Genomic DNA, 15,146 nt, shown 5'->3' on the forward strand with positions numbered 1-15,146 from the left:
CAAAATCAATATGAGCAAGTTGGTGGACCATTCACTGAACCACCATAAGCTAATAGTGCTACAAAGCTTGAGGAGACCCTTCAGTGGTTCATGCAGGAATCTCTCTCAATTTAGGAAAGCACTCAAGCAGCATCCGAAAGGATGGAGGTGCAGTGTAAATTCATAATTCAAGAGCTTGATAATCTTGAGAGTTATTTGAGACATGACCTTGGTAAGAAATGCATAGATGTAGTCATTGAAAGTGGCAAGGTGTCAGATGAGGAAAGAGAAAAAGAAGAAAAAAAGAAAGAGGATGAGATAAACATAGAGAGAGAAGAAGAAGAAAGTTTGAGTGAGAAAGAAAAAGAGGTAGAAAAAAAAGAAAGTGAAGGAAAAGAAAAGGACAAAGAGAGGGAGGAAAAGAATGAGGATGAGAGAAAAATAGAGAGAGAAGAAAAAGAATGTTTGAGTGAAAAAGAGAAGGATGTAGAGGAAGAAAAAGAAGGGGTTGAGAGAGAAAAGAAAAAAATTGAGAAAAGTCCTTTGTGCCCTAAGGAGTGTCCCGAGGAAAAAAAGAGAGAGGGGAAGGATGAAAGCAAAAAGAAAGCATCATATAAAAAACCCCTTCCCCACTCAAAGAAGGATCATAGGAAAAAAAGGAAAAACAATTTGAGCGTTTCATGGAAATCTTTAAGAAATTGGAGATTAAAGTTCCTATGATTGGGACACTGCAACAGGTTCCTGGTTATATTAAATTCCTAAAAAAATTCAACAAAAAGAAAAAAAAAATATCTTGAACCCAGTTCCTGATTTTTTTATCTTTTATTTGATTTGATTTGATTTTATTTTATTTTATTTTATTTGATCGTATTTGATTTGATTTGATTTGATTTTATTGTATTTCATTTTATTTTATTTTATTTATTTGATTTGATTTGATTTTGTTTTGTTTTATTTTTTAATTTTTAATTTTTATTTTTTTTTATTATTTGTGTGGTTTGGATTTGATTTTGTTTTTCTGTGTTTGACTTTTTTTTTTAGGTTATGCGCTGCTTCTGATGGCAGTACTGACAGCGTCTACTGATGGATGTTGATGAAGAATAGAAAGATTAAGATCTACTGAAGGATGTTGATGAGAAAGATTTGCATATACTGATGGATGCTGGAAGAGTTTGAGAGAGCATCTATTGATGGATGCTGCTATGGAAAAGAATGGTGACTAGACATCTACTGATGGATGTTAGATGATTAGGCATCTACTGATGGATGCCAATGAATATGAGAAAGGTTGATGTCTACTGAGGGATACCAATGAAGACAAGAAAAGTTAACATCTACTGATGGATGTTACTAATAGCATCTATTGATGGATGCTATGATGATGAACTTATTGGGTCAAGCATTAAAGAAGTGCTTGCTGGGAGGTAACCCAGTTCTCTGAACTTTTACTTTTAATTTTTGTTTTTGTTTGTGGCTTTAATTTTTGTTCTATTCCATTTCATTTTTTTTTGTGCTCTGCTTGAATGAACTGAACTGCTTTGATTCAACTGTGGCTGTTTTGTGTGATAAGTTTTGCTTTATGAGATTCTATTGTTTGATTGAAGTTGAGATGATTCATGATGTGCTATAAGTGATGAATCCCAATTTATGAGACAGGTGGTTGAGATAAAGTTTGATTGAGATACTGAGCAGGATGTTTTTCTGAATTTTGAGACTTGTGATTTTAACTGTGTGAGTTTTGAGCTTCATATTTATTTTTAAATAATTGTTATTACTTTGGAAGCATGAATGATTTTGCCCAAATTTTCTATGATTGAACTACTTGCCTCCAGGTTCCATATGATCAAGGCCATCTTTTGTTATCCCTTATTCTTTTAGCCTTCACATAATTTTTGCCCACTGAAAAGAGAACAATTTGTTATAACCTTTGAACCTTGAATCTTATGCATGTCTTGAAAAATCTTTACCTTGAGTTAAATTGAGAACATTTGATGAGGTACTGATAAAGGTTCAAGTTTGGGGTTACCAGGTAAGAACCCACTTCTCTAGGCAGTGAGCAATTGAAGAACAAAAGAAAAAGGCAAAAGAAGAGAAAAAGTGAGAAAAGAAAATTCAAAAGAAAGAAAGAGCTCACTGCAAGGGAAAGCTGGGAAAAAGAAAAAGAGTTGTTCTTGAATAGTAAATTCATAAAATGTCTCTCTTAACTCAAGGAACTTTACTGACCAGAAAAACCAATTTCCTTCTTAGCGCAGCCAAGTTACAAACCATGAAAAGCCCTTGTTGTGATAACCTGCTTGTGAGAATGTTTGATTGTGGTTAAATGAAAGGCAAAATTAATTTGTGTGACATTGTGATAGTGGAGAGAAACACCACACTATACACTTGTGTGCTGAGTGAGACACTTTTTAGTGCTTGAGTGATTTGCATTTGAGTGCTTGAGTGAAACACTTTCCTTGGTGAGGAATAGTTCTCTGAATTTTTGATTGCATCTTTGCTTGGTTGATTGATCATTCATACTAAGTTCGAATTTGTTATCAATGTTCATGCCACTTTCTAATTTACCCTAATCCTAATGTCTTGGTGAAAAGAGCATACTCCTAATCACTAGTTTACTATGTCTAGTCTCCCTAGCAATTATTCATGCATTACATTTGCACAAAAGCTTTAGGAAATTGATCATCCCATTCCTATGTCTAGGTAATATTGCTATCAAGAGAATTCTCTCATGTCTAGACCTAACTATACGTGTCCATATAGAAAGAATCAAAGATTATGTTTTTGAATAATGTCTTAAACAAAACATGAAATATAACGGAGGAAAAACTCAAACAATTGATAAACAAAACATATGAATAAAGTAAGAATTTCAATATAAGAGAGTTTCAAATAGGATTACATCGTTCTCCAACAACAAAGGAGTTTAGTTCACCATAATCATGGTGAACCTAGATGAGTTGAATGGGAAATATGGAAAAGATAACCCTAGAATTAATGGAAAATATGGAAAAGGGAAGAAGATGAGAATAAATTGATCTTTTCCTTTTATTTATGGGGGTGCAGGAAAAAAACATGGGGTTGGAGGAAGAAATTTCCTTTATTGCTTGGCTAAAATTGCTTTGAGTAAGTGAATTCTATATATTTAACAAATACAAATAAAATTCAAAATTACAGAAAAGAATAAAAGAAATATTATAATTTACAAAGTATGAGCTTAAGAAATAAAAAATATAGAAAATTTTTATAATAAGAATATCTTTTCATGATTTTTATCACTCTTCTTAAAATTATCGTTATGTATTATTCCTTATTTTCTTTTCCATTTATGTATCCATTATGATGTGAAGGATACCACTGATGAGGATCCAAAATTTGTCTGTAATTTTTTATTTACATAGGCCCATTAGTAGAAGTTTTAAGGCAAATTCTTTCTGTATCCCCATAAGTTATTCCTATGCGTACATAAATTTTAAAATCCATTCTGCCCTTCTTTTATTAAATGGCGAATGTTTATTGTTTTTATATAAATGAAATTCAAATTTTGGAGTAAAATATTATATAAAATTGATATTTGTCTCAAGTTGATGAAATTGCTGATATTGTGAAATTTGAAGATGAATTGGTTGAAGTGAGTTGTTTTAAAGATCATACAAGACATGAGGTACTTTAAAATATGTTTTTTTTGTAAAAAAAAATAGAAAAAGTGATAAAAAGACATGCTTATGTTGTAGTTTATTTTATAGGTATTTAAGATACAATATCACTTAAATGGATTTATAATTGTAATACTATGATCTAATATAAAAGCTTAACAATAAAAAATGAAACATACATGTTGTTAGGTAGCAAAAAAAAGTGAAAATATATGAGATAAAAAAGAAATTGTATATTATTATAACTAGGACGAGAAAATGTGATTGTCCATTAAAATTGCAAGATAATTTAGTGTACAATGGAGGATGGTAGATTATGAAGGTAAAATAGAAAACAGATCGTAATCTAGTGTGTTTATGGTCTTCACAAGGCTTGTACTTACCATATCATGGGTCAAACCATTAAGTTGCACCTAAACGATATTGATAGTGAATATATAACACCTAGTTATATATTGCCTACCATAAGAATAACTTTCCTTATAACTAAGAATCAAATGATGCGGAAACACAAATAACTAGAATTATAAATGATGTTGTAGAGCAATAATAACTAATTATTAAGTCTAGAGATTTAAATCAATAATGCGGGAGCACAAATTTATTTATCTTACAACCATGAAAGACAAACTTCAATTTCCTATGATCTTTAAAAAGACATATATGCACTGTTGTCAACTTGACCCATGACTCATCGGTCAATCCTAGCTCACCCTTAAAAATTGAAGGAGCCAAAAATTAGCGTCAGTCTTGAAGCCTCCTCTCAGGTGGGTTAGAGTCAGGACTAAGGTGAGTTTGAACTCACTACAAGAATTTAATTAACTCTTAAAAAATAATACCTTAATCTTGGGTCATATATTGAGCCAGACAGCCTCAAGTAAAGGTTAAGAAGGGCTAATCTAGGTCAAAGGTCAAGACACGTAGTTTTTGACATAAATTTGAGACATTTTCTCTCAAACTAAAGGTCAAGAATGGTTAGCACGAACCTAAGGTTGGGAGAAACTACCCATGACCAAAGGTCAAGACAAATGGGTTCGAGAACAAGCACAAGATAGATTAGCCTGGGTTGAAGATCTAGATGGACAAATCCAAAATGAATGTCGAGATGAGTTAGTGCAGGTTGAAGGTCAAGATATGTTATCCCGGTTCGATGATCGAGACGAGTTGGTGTTAACACCCTGGCAAGTGTACCAGGTCGTATCAAGAAATAAATAGATAGTAAGTCCGAATATCGTTTCCCAAGGGACTCTTAGGCCTAATCGTGTATGTGAATTGATTTCTTAAGACTTGACAAAGAATGAATTTAGAGTTTGTAATGCAAAAACTAAAATAAACATGCAAATGCAAAAGCTTGATCAATGGACAGATAAAGATATGGATGAGTGGTGTTGTTGGTGTTTACCGTTTCATCCTAATCCACTCTCCTATATCTACTATTATTATTAAATTCAACTTTGTTATCAATGTTCATGCAACTTTCTAATTTACTCTAAACCCGATGTTTCGGCAAAGAGAGCCTACTCCCAATTACTAGTTTACTATGGCTAGTCTCCTTAGTAATTAGTCATGCATTTCAGTGTGCAGAAGCTTAAAATAATTGACCGTCCTATTCCTATGTCTAGGTAATATTGCTAATCAAGAGAATTCCCTCATTATAGATTTCCCCGTATGTGTCCATATCGACAAAATCATTGATCAGGACATTGAATGAGTTAAACAATGCAAGCATAAAGTATAGAGAAGAAGAATCAAACTATTGATAACTAAAGTATATGAATCAAATAAGAACTTTGATATAAGAGAATTTCAATAGGATTACATCATTCCCCAACAACAAAGGGTTTTAGTTCACCATTGTGATAACGGTCTAAAAACCGTTATTTTCATGCTTAAATTTGATATAAAAACACACCCTTTATGGCTTAGAATGAGCTTAAAATCAAGTAAAACACTTAGTTGAGTCATGTGAGAGTCAAAAGTTGGCTTTAGAGATATTATGCTTGTTTTTGCATTGTTTTGCAGGGTTTTGATGTGAATTGAAGATGGAAGTGAAGCAAGGGGGACTTAGACTCATGAAAGAAGAAGAAAAAAGGATGTAAAGAAGAGTCAAGTGAACCGCTCAACGCCAAATTCCAGCGCTGAGCGCCAGTTTCATGGGTGAAGCCACTGCTTCTCGCTTGAGCGGCACCGTTGAGCGTCCTGTGCGATTAGAGGGCCACCGCTGAGCGGCGTATTGGACCGCTGAGCGGTTTTGCGATTAGAGGCAAACCGCTGAGTGACCATATTAGGCGCTAGGCGTCCATCAGATGGGTTTGGGTTTAATTTCTGTTACTTTTATGCGCTATAAATAGCCCTAGTGCGATTCACAATGGATTCCTTTGGCAAGCAGAGAAGTCTAGAGTAGTTCTACACTCCTTGGAGGAGATTTCTTGGATGCTTAGGCTATACTTTATCAAATCTAGGGTTTTCTCTTCCATTCTTTCATCTAATTCCATCTAGTTTCACCATGTCTACGGTGAACTAAATCCTTTTTTGTTGGGGAACAATGTAAACTTTTGAAACTCTCTTATATCAAAATTCTTATTTTATTTATATGCTTGCATATGGTTATATTATCAATTGTTGGGTTTCTTATTTATGCTTAACGCTTTTATCGTTTAACTCATTCGGTAAATGTTGTTTGTCTTTATCGATACGGAGACGTACGGTAATATCATGAATTGGTAGAAATTCCTTGATTAAGCAAATACCGCCAAGAGATAGGGGTAGGACAATCAATTGTATTTTGCTTCTGTTTATAATGCATTGCTAATTACTAGGGGAGACTAGAGATAGTAAGCTAGGAATTAGTGATAGGCTATTTTCGCCAAGAGATTGGGTTAAGTGTAGACTAAGAATGTTTGCATGACAATATGATAATAAAGCAAATTAAATAGGAAAAGTAGATATAAGAGGGTGGATAAGATGAAATTGTAAACCCCAACAACTCCATTCATCCATATTTTTTCCTTGCCAATTGATTCATTTGCATTTTGCATGTTTATTTTCGTCTTGCATTAAAACACTTAAATTTAATTCTTTCTCAAGTTTTACGCAATCAATTTACATGAAAGTTATGGCCTAAGAGTCCTTTGGAAAAACGATACTCAGAATTACCCATTTTATATTACTTGATAACGATCTGATACACTTGCTAGGGACTTAACACATTGTCATGGTGAAACTATATGAATTGAATGGAAAATATGAAAGAGATAACCCTAGAATTGAAAGATTGGAGCTTTCGCATCCAAAATCTGCCTCCAAGGAGTGAGAATGAGTGTTTCTACGTCTTTTCTCTGCCAAAAGATAATCCTAAGGTTTGCATAAATCTATTTATAATCTGTGAAAAATTATAGAAAACAGGCCCAAGCCCAACTACAACGCTCAGCGCTGGTTTCAACGCTCAGCGGTAGGTGTGACACTCAAGTGGGATGCTCAGTGTTCATGCCCAGGCGTTTGGCAGTGCTGTTTTTGGAAAGGCCAACGCTCAGCGGTGTGCGCAGCTCTAACTTTTCCCCTCAGCGTTGGTGCATAAGCGTCTGACAATGGCTATCTTCACAAAGCTGGCGCTCAACGCTGAAAGTAGCGCTAAGCGGTGGCTGCGATTCTTCCTTTGCACATTTTTCATCCTTTCTTGAGTCCAACTCCTTCCTACTTCACTCTCCATCATACAATTCTCGTCTAATCCTGTCAAAACAAGGAAAGCCAAACATAATATCTCTAAAACCACCTTTAACTCTCTTTTAACCTAACTAAAGCAATTTGCATGATTTCAAGCTAATTTCTAAGTCATAAAGGGTGTGTTTTGCATCAAAATTAAGTATGAAAATAACAGTTTTTGAACCGTTATCAGTTGGCCCAAAACAAAGGTTGAGTAGGCACGACCAAATCAATCGAGTCAACGTTGATTGAATTTGGCAAAGTCGCTTTGACCAAATTGTAGTCGAGTCAGTCCATGTTAAATTCGGTCGAGTTCACTCTAACCAAAATTCGCCAAATTTAGTTGAGGTGACCGTAACCGAATTTCGACTAAGTCGACTTTATTTGATATTTCATGAAGTTGGCCCTTGTCAAAATTTGACCAAATTTGACCTAGTTGGTACGAGTTAACCACGATTAAAATTTAGTTTATTATGCCCTAGCTGAAATTCGGCCCAGTCAACCTCGACTGAATTTCAACCAAGTCGGTCGTAGTAAAACTTTGGTCAATCCAGTTTGCACCAGCCAAAGTATGGTCAAATTCTATCGAGTCGGCCTTAACTAAATTTCAATGGAGATGGCCTCGGACGAACTTCATCCAAATTCAATTGAGTTAGGCTTGACCAAAATTCAGCCGAATTAGTATCGAGTTGGCCCCAACTGAATTCAGCCTAGTCAACCCTGATTGAATTTCAGCCGAGTCGGCTCCAATCGACATTTACTTAAATTTGGACAAGTCATACTTGGCTGAAATTATATCGAGTCTGACCCAACCAAAATTCGACCCAATTTGACAAAGTTTGCCTTGTCCAAAATTCGACCCAATTTGATGAAGTCGGCCCCGACCAAATTTCGTGCAAGTCAACTTCAGCCAAAATTTTGATGAATTTGACCAAGTCAGACTAACTCATATTTGGCCCCACCTTTAGTTGAACGTTGAGACGAATTTACTCGAATCGAATGTCGAGACGAGCTATATCATTTCGATGATTTATATGAGTTGACCTGAACAAAAGATTATGATGGTTGACTTGACTTAAGCCGAAGGTCGACTCTGATTAATCCATACTAGTTCGAAACAGGTTGGCTTAGACCAAATATTTAAAATGAAACTACTAAACTATATTCAAGATTTAATAATTTATTTTAAAAATTTAATATTATGGCCTTCTTGACCTATAAGCTTTTTTAACAGAGACTTTTTTTTTTCACTTTATGAAGTTTTTTAAGCTTAGTGGATCAAAACCAAACCTATAGACCGGACCAAATTGATATATTTATCGGCATTTTTTAGAACAAAGAAGACCATTTCTTGAACAATATGACAATTAATTACACTTTGTTTCTTATCCCACTATCTACCGTCTCATGGCAACATGATTCGTGTAGTTCACCAAAAGAGAGGTATGTATTAATCCACTAGGAAATCTGCTCATTCATTACATCAACACCAATAGTATCGATGACTTGAATACGAACTCTCTTACAAATTGAGGTCATAATTATCTGGCTACCATCAACTTGAGAAACACCACTTGTCCTTATCACATACCTATGCATAATAAAATAAATATCGTTATTCCAAATAAATTATAAAACAAATAATATATACGAAACAAATCATAAAAGTTATTTTCATAGTTAATTTACTTTTTGAGATTGTACAATCTAAAATTTGAAAACAAATTTCAAAATGCAATCTAAAATATACTTTTTACAAAATAAATACATTTTAATAATACAATCTAAAATGCATTCTTTATTCTGCATATTTAATTTTATAATTGGAATGTATTAAGTTTATGAAAAATACATTATAAATTGTAAAATACGATATGCATTTCCACATCTGAAAATATATTTTGGATTATTAATAATGCGAGTAAGGTTTTAAAATTGATGAATCGAGCAATCCAAACTATATCAAAGTGAAACGAAAAATAATATGAAATAAAGCTTCATTACACAACAACACTATAGTGCTTGTCCACGATAATGGATAACAACAATCAATATGTGACAATAATATATATATATATATATATATATATATATATATAAAAGACATTATTGCCTTTTAAATTTTATGATGAACATTAAGAAATCATGGGTGGGGAAAAGACAATACTCAACAAAGACTACTTGCTAGGATCGGTCTTAACAAAAGTTGTATTTATTCACATTCTATTCGTTATGGGCTTTTAGTGATAAGGATCACCTTTACTTTATTTACATTTTTGTTTTGGAATTTCTTCCCGTACTCCTGTATTTTCTTCCTACACCTTGATATTTTTTAAAAACTTTTTCAAAATTTGGGTCCAAAGAAATGTAAACAGCAACCATCATACTAGACAATATTTGGTAAAAACATAAATTAAATATAATAGTAAGATGCATTCAAATAAGACACATATGTCTATCTTCAATAAGGAAACAACGATTAATTTTAAAATTTTACTCTATATTAAATAATTTAATATGATATTTTTAGATAAAAAATTAATTTGTTACTTGGTAAATAGAAACTTTTTATGAAAGAACTTAATATCTGAATGCATAAGGTGCTATAACTTATAGAAAAAGTTCATATTCTATATATTAATAATCTGATTTCTAATCTGATTTAAGCCAAATATTATAATTTATTGAAATGCTTTCTCCGTCCTAATTGCACTATTGTTCCTTTTTCAAAGACAACCATCCCATCTCCATGGACGTTTACCAATATTATAGAACCCTAATTGCTTTTTGACACTTAGAAAGTATCTAAAGTATACGATTCTTAGCTGTGACATTAAAATTGGAAACTCTAACAGTAGTGTTAGTTAAGATTTCACAATTTGTAGCCTACTCGAATACATTAAATTTAAAGTAATAACATTAAATATAAAGATTTTTTTTCTTTTGATAAATAACTTAATTATTAAAAAATATAAAAATATTTAAATATAAATCAATATTAATAATCTTTTAAATCAAAGTTTTTTACGAGTTTTGAGTTGATAATAATAATTTCTTTTTTTTAACGTTGTTAAATGTTTTTTTATTAATATCGATCATAATTATTTAGACTAATGTTCATTATTTTATGAAAATTTATAGTTTTTTTTTTCTTTTCGATGGACTTATTATTTTTTTTAGGTTAATATTGATTGAAAATGTTATCTGTCAATATTAGAAAAAAAAATTATAATAAGTATAACAAAAAATATCATTGGTTTAAATAATAAAAAAAAATACTTTGTTAAAATCAACTTAGATGATAATAGAAAAAAAAAATTCTAGTTCACTCTTACAAAAATTAGTTTTTCCTAGATTGGTTGAGAAAATTGTGACTAATATTGAATGAGAAATAATGTTGGTATACAAAAACATTTTTTTAACAATTTAAATATTAAAATAATTACGATAAATATTAATAAAAAATTATAGTCAATATTAATAGAAAGGTAGTCATTCTAATTTTTATTTTTTTATATGATGTAATGAAAATTTAATTTTAATTTTCTATCGAGATAAACTGCATGATACAATTTTAAGTTTGTTTTTCTTATTGTTATTTTAATAATTCTATATTATACATTTTTTCAATAATTTTATTTTTTACAATTGTTTAAAAATTAGTGAAAGAAATATAATAAAAATAAATTATCTATAAATATAAAAGTATAAGAGTGTAAGTTGGATTAAAATTAAAATTTAAAATATCCTAAAATTGTAATGGTTGTTAAAAAATCTTCACCAATTAGTTATGAATGAAACTACTTATGTTAAGTTTTTTTTCTTGTACTAGTATTTTTAGATATAGTAAAGGAGAATATAGAATATTTTTAATCTCATTTTTGTACTATTGATACAACTCAAAATGTTGGGGTTCTTTCTTCTTGGTATTGAGCTAGTTGTGGTAAGAGGATGAAACTCTTTATGGTTGAAAAGTGATTCCGTGTCAGTGGTTTATTCTTTTATGAACTCTTATAGTTATAGTTTCTTGGTGTTACCTGGAAGATGAAATCGTTACATTGCCACAAGTAAATGTTTAAATTTTAAAAAGTTTCTCTCACATATTAAAAGAAAATAAATATGTGGACAACGTTTAGCCTTATATCTTGGGATAAGGAGCTGTGTTGAAAAGCCATATTGACTATAGATAAATTCAATTGATAGTAGATAAATATGTACAAACTTCATTTTACAAGTCAATTTTATGAGATTTAGTTAGACTTAAAATCTCCTTCTTAACATGGTATCTACGAATCTTTAACATGTAACAAAAATGGTGTTTCCATGCCAAACATTTATAGTACATACGAACACGGGACGAAAGTGTGTAGACACGATCAAACTCTTGGATGCATTAGAGAGGATGTGGTCTAATTGTTTGACATGCCAAAAGGACACATCAAAGGGACACATTGGACCACATAAACGAAAAGCAACTAAAGCACGATCACTTGTGAAAGAAAGAAGAAATAACAGAAAAAAAGGAAGAAAGGATGAAGAAGGAGGAGGAAGAAAGAACTAAGTAAAAGGAGGTTTATTTAAACATTTAGGCTTAAATACTAAGTTGGTCCTTATTTTTGTTGAGTTTGTTCAATTCAGTTCTAACATTTTTTTTTGTTCGATTTGGTCCTAATTTCTGTCAATTTTATTGAATTTAGTTCGTTTTACTAATGTTATTTAAATAATTATTGATCGTGAATAGTGTGTGCCTTGTGATGCTCGTCCTAAACAATTAATGTACAATATATACCTTATGCGATTTTTAAACTCTTAAACCAATGATGGTAGTCCCTACTTTTAAAATTTTTGTTTTAATTTTAAACCAACTATAACCCCCAACAAAAAAAAATATTAAAATAAAATTTGAATTTTAAATAATATAATATTTATATAAAGTTCAATTTCGTTTCAATTTGGGGAGGGACCAAATTGATCCGTTTTTTGTTTTAAAAATTGAGACTTAATTGAACAAAAATAACGAATATGGAGACCAAATTGAACATAAGGCACTAAGACGTAACACTATAATGACACACGACACTACTATTTCAACGTGGCACCATGTTGGACTGACGCATGAACATGTTTTTATTTAATTTTAAAAAATTAAAAAAAAAACATGAACTGACACGTGACATACACTCTTTACTATCTGTTAATTATTTAAATGGTGTTAGAAAAACAAACTAAATTGAACAAAATTGATGAAAATTGGAACCAAATTGAACAAAAAAAAGTATTAAACTGAATTGAACAAACTCAACAAAAATAGAAACCAAATTAGTATTTATTTAAGCAAAACATTTATTTGAAAAGCCAAAGATGTACTCTACACACACACACATACATACATATAGGCTTAGTTACTCGGATAATCTCCACTTTGGAAGGAAAGTTTCATCTTGGTCCTTGCTTTGAATTTTTTGTCAATTGCATCCCAAAATACATTAATGTTCTTCAATCAAGTGCTTTTTCGTTGACGCGGTTAAAATCGTTAACAATTGAATGACTAGACATGGTTTAGTGGCAATTAATGCAAACATAGAACAAAAGTATTTTCTGATGTGGAAATTTAGGTTGATATGAAAAATGAAAAACGAAGAGTAACTAAGGTTTTCTTTATTTGCGAGAAGAAGAATTTATGGATAAACGAAGTGTGGAGAATTTGGGGTGATTCGCAATTAAAACTCAAAAATCAAGCTTTCATTCAAAACAAATTCAGTGGGATTTTCGATGAAAGGTGTGTATATCTTGAATATATAACATTGTGTGTGTTGATTTTGAGTTTTTCTTACGTTGTGTTGTTGTGATTATCGTTGAGCATAGGGTTATTGGTTTTTTAATGTTTTTCATCTTTTAATGTTTTGTTTTATGTAATTTTCTATGTAATGTGATTGAGTCAGTACTAGTTTATGGAATTAGTTCACAATGGTGGTCCACCATAATGTGTTAGGAATGTAATATCTCTTTTATTGTTTAGACATTTTGATATTTGATAGGGTTGTATATATAGATATAATAGTTGAGATGTATGAGGAATTCTTTTGAAGTCCCGTTTCACAATGGCGGAAAGTTTGTGAATAATTGGTCACTAGAATATGTTGGAGAAACAAGTACTTCGTCATGTGACCTGTACAAATAAAGCTACTTTGACATTTTAGGAATTCTTAAGGAAATGGGTTATGTGAGTGTGAAGGAAATGTGTTATTCAGTAGGTGGCGGTTTTATGTTGGAAAGGGAAGTTAGAATTGTTGTGTGATGACAAAGGTGTGTGTCATATGGTGAACATTGCCACACTCAATGGTCAAGTTCACCTGTATGTGGTACACATAGTGCCTACACCTCAAATATTGTTGTAGAATTTACTATCAGAATTTTAACCTATTGGTTTCGTATTTTAGTCAGTTAAAATGCCTGATTCATAAGTGATACATTGTTGAATCCTACAATCAATCTAGTTTTATAAAAGGGTTTTTATATATTTTAGAAAGAACAATTTTTTTTAAAAAGAAGGTTAGTAAGAGATTAAGTAGTGAATTTAATGTCTGATTCATAAGTGGTACCATGGCTGTAGTAGGGAGTTTAATGTCCATTCTTCAAAGTGATTAAGTAACAGGTTAGAGAAGGCAATAAGACAGAATCCAAATATCTATCTCATTAACATTCGAAAAAAAGTTTGTACGAAATGGAACATTGGTGTCTCTAGGTCTATGACCTTTAGGGAAAAAACAATGGCATACACCTAGATTGATGTTTCCTTCCAACAACAATATAAAAGAGTATTTGACTATGAAAATGAGTTTCTCAAGTCAAATCCTAGATCTACTATGAAAGTGAAGGTAGAAGAGAATGAGGGTAACCCAATATTCATGAGATTGTATGTATGCTTGAAGGCATGCAAAGACAACTTTATATCATGTAGGCTTATTATTGATTTAGAATGGTTGTTTACTAAAATGCAAGTATGGATGAGAGTTGTTAATAGTTGTGGCAAGAGATGGTAATCAGTAAATATTGCCTTTCGCATACGCTGTTGTTGAAGTTGAAAGTAAGGAAAATTGGATTTGGTTTTTGAAGTGGTTGATTAAGGACCTTGGTGGGATTGTACTGCGTTTAACATGCACTTTTATTTCAGACCAATAAAGACAACTTTATATCATGTAGACTTATTATTGGTTTAGATGATTGTTTTCTAAAATGCGAGTATGGATGGGAGTTATCAATAATTGTGGCAAAAGATGGTAATGAGTAAATGTTGCCTTTGATATACGCTATTGTTAAAGTTGAAAATAAGGAAAATGGATTGAGGACCTGGGTCAGGTTGCACTGTGTTTAACATGCACTTTGATTTCAAATCAATAGAAAGTAAGTTCTATATTTTATTCTTCTTTTTCGTATACATTTGATATTTGACTCGTGACACTTTAACCATGTTGTTATCTATAATTACTTGCACAAGGTAACATTGTAAGAAATTTTACCTAGCATGGATCAAAGGTTCTATGTGTGTCACATATATGCAAATTTTACGAAGATAAAATATCTAAAACGTCTTTTATCGAAGGCATCATCATCCATACATGTCAAGCATGAGAGACAGTGATGATAAACATTAAAGAGTTAAATGATGAGGCCTTTAAACACTTGATAGTTATTCCCCCAAACATGTATTCACAATTGAACACCTTATTCATTATGTAATATATTTGATTCTTGTTTCTAATGTTTTATTTATTTTGAAGTAGATTTTGGTCAAGGTCAAGGTTTACAGCAACA

Source organism: Vigna radiata, chromosome 7 (assembly GCF_000741045.1).
Source record: "Vigna radiata var. radiata cultivar VC1973A chromosome 7, Vradiata_ver6, whole genome shotgun sequence".
Lineage (NCBI taxonomy): Eukaryota > Viridiplantae > Streptophyta > Magnoliopsida > Fabales > Fabaceae > Vigna > Vigna radiata.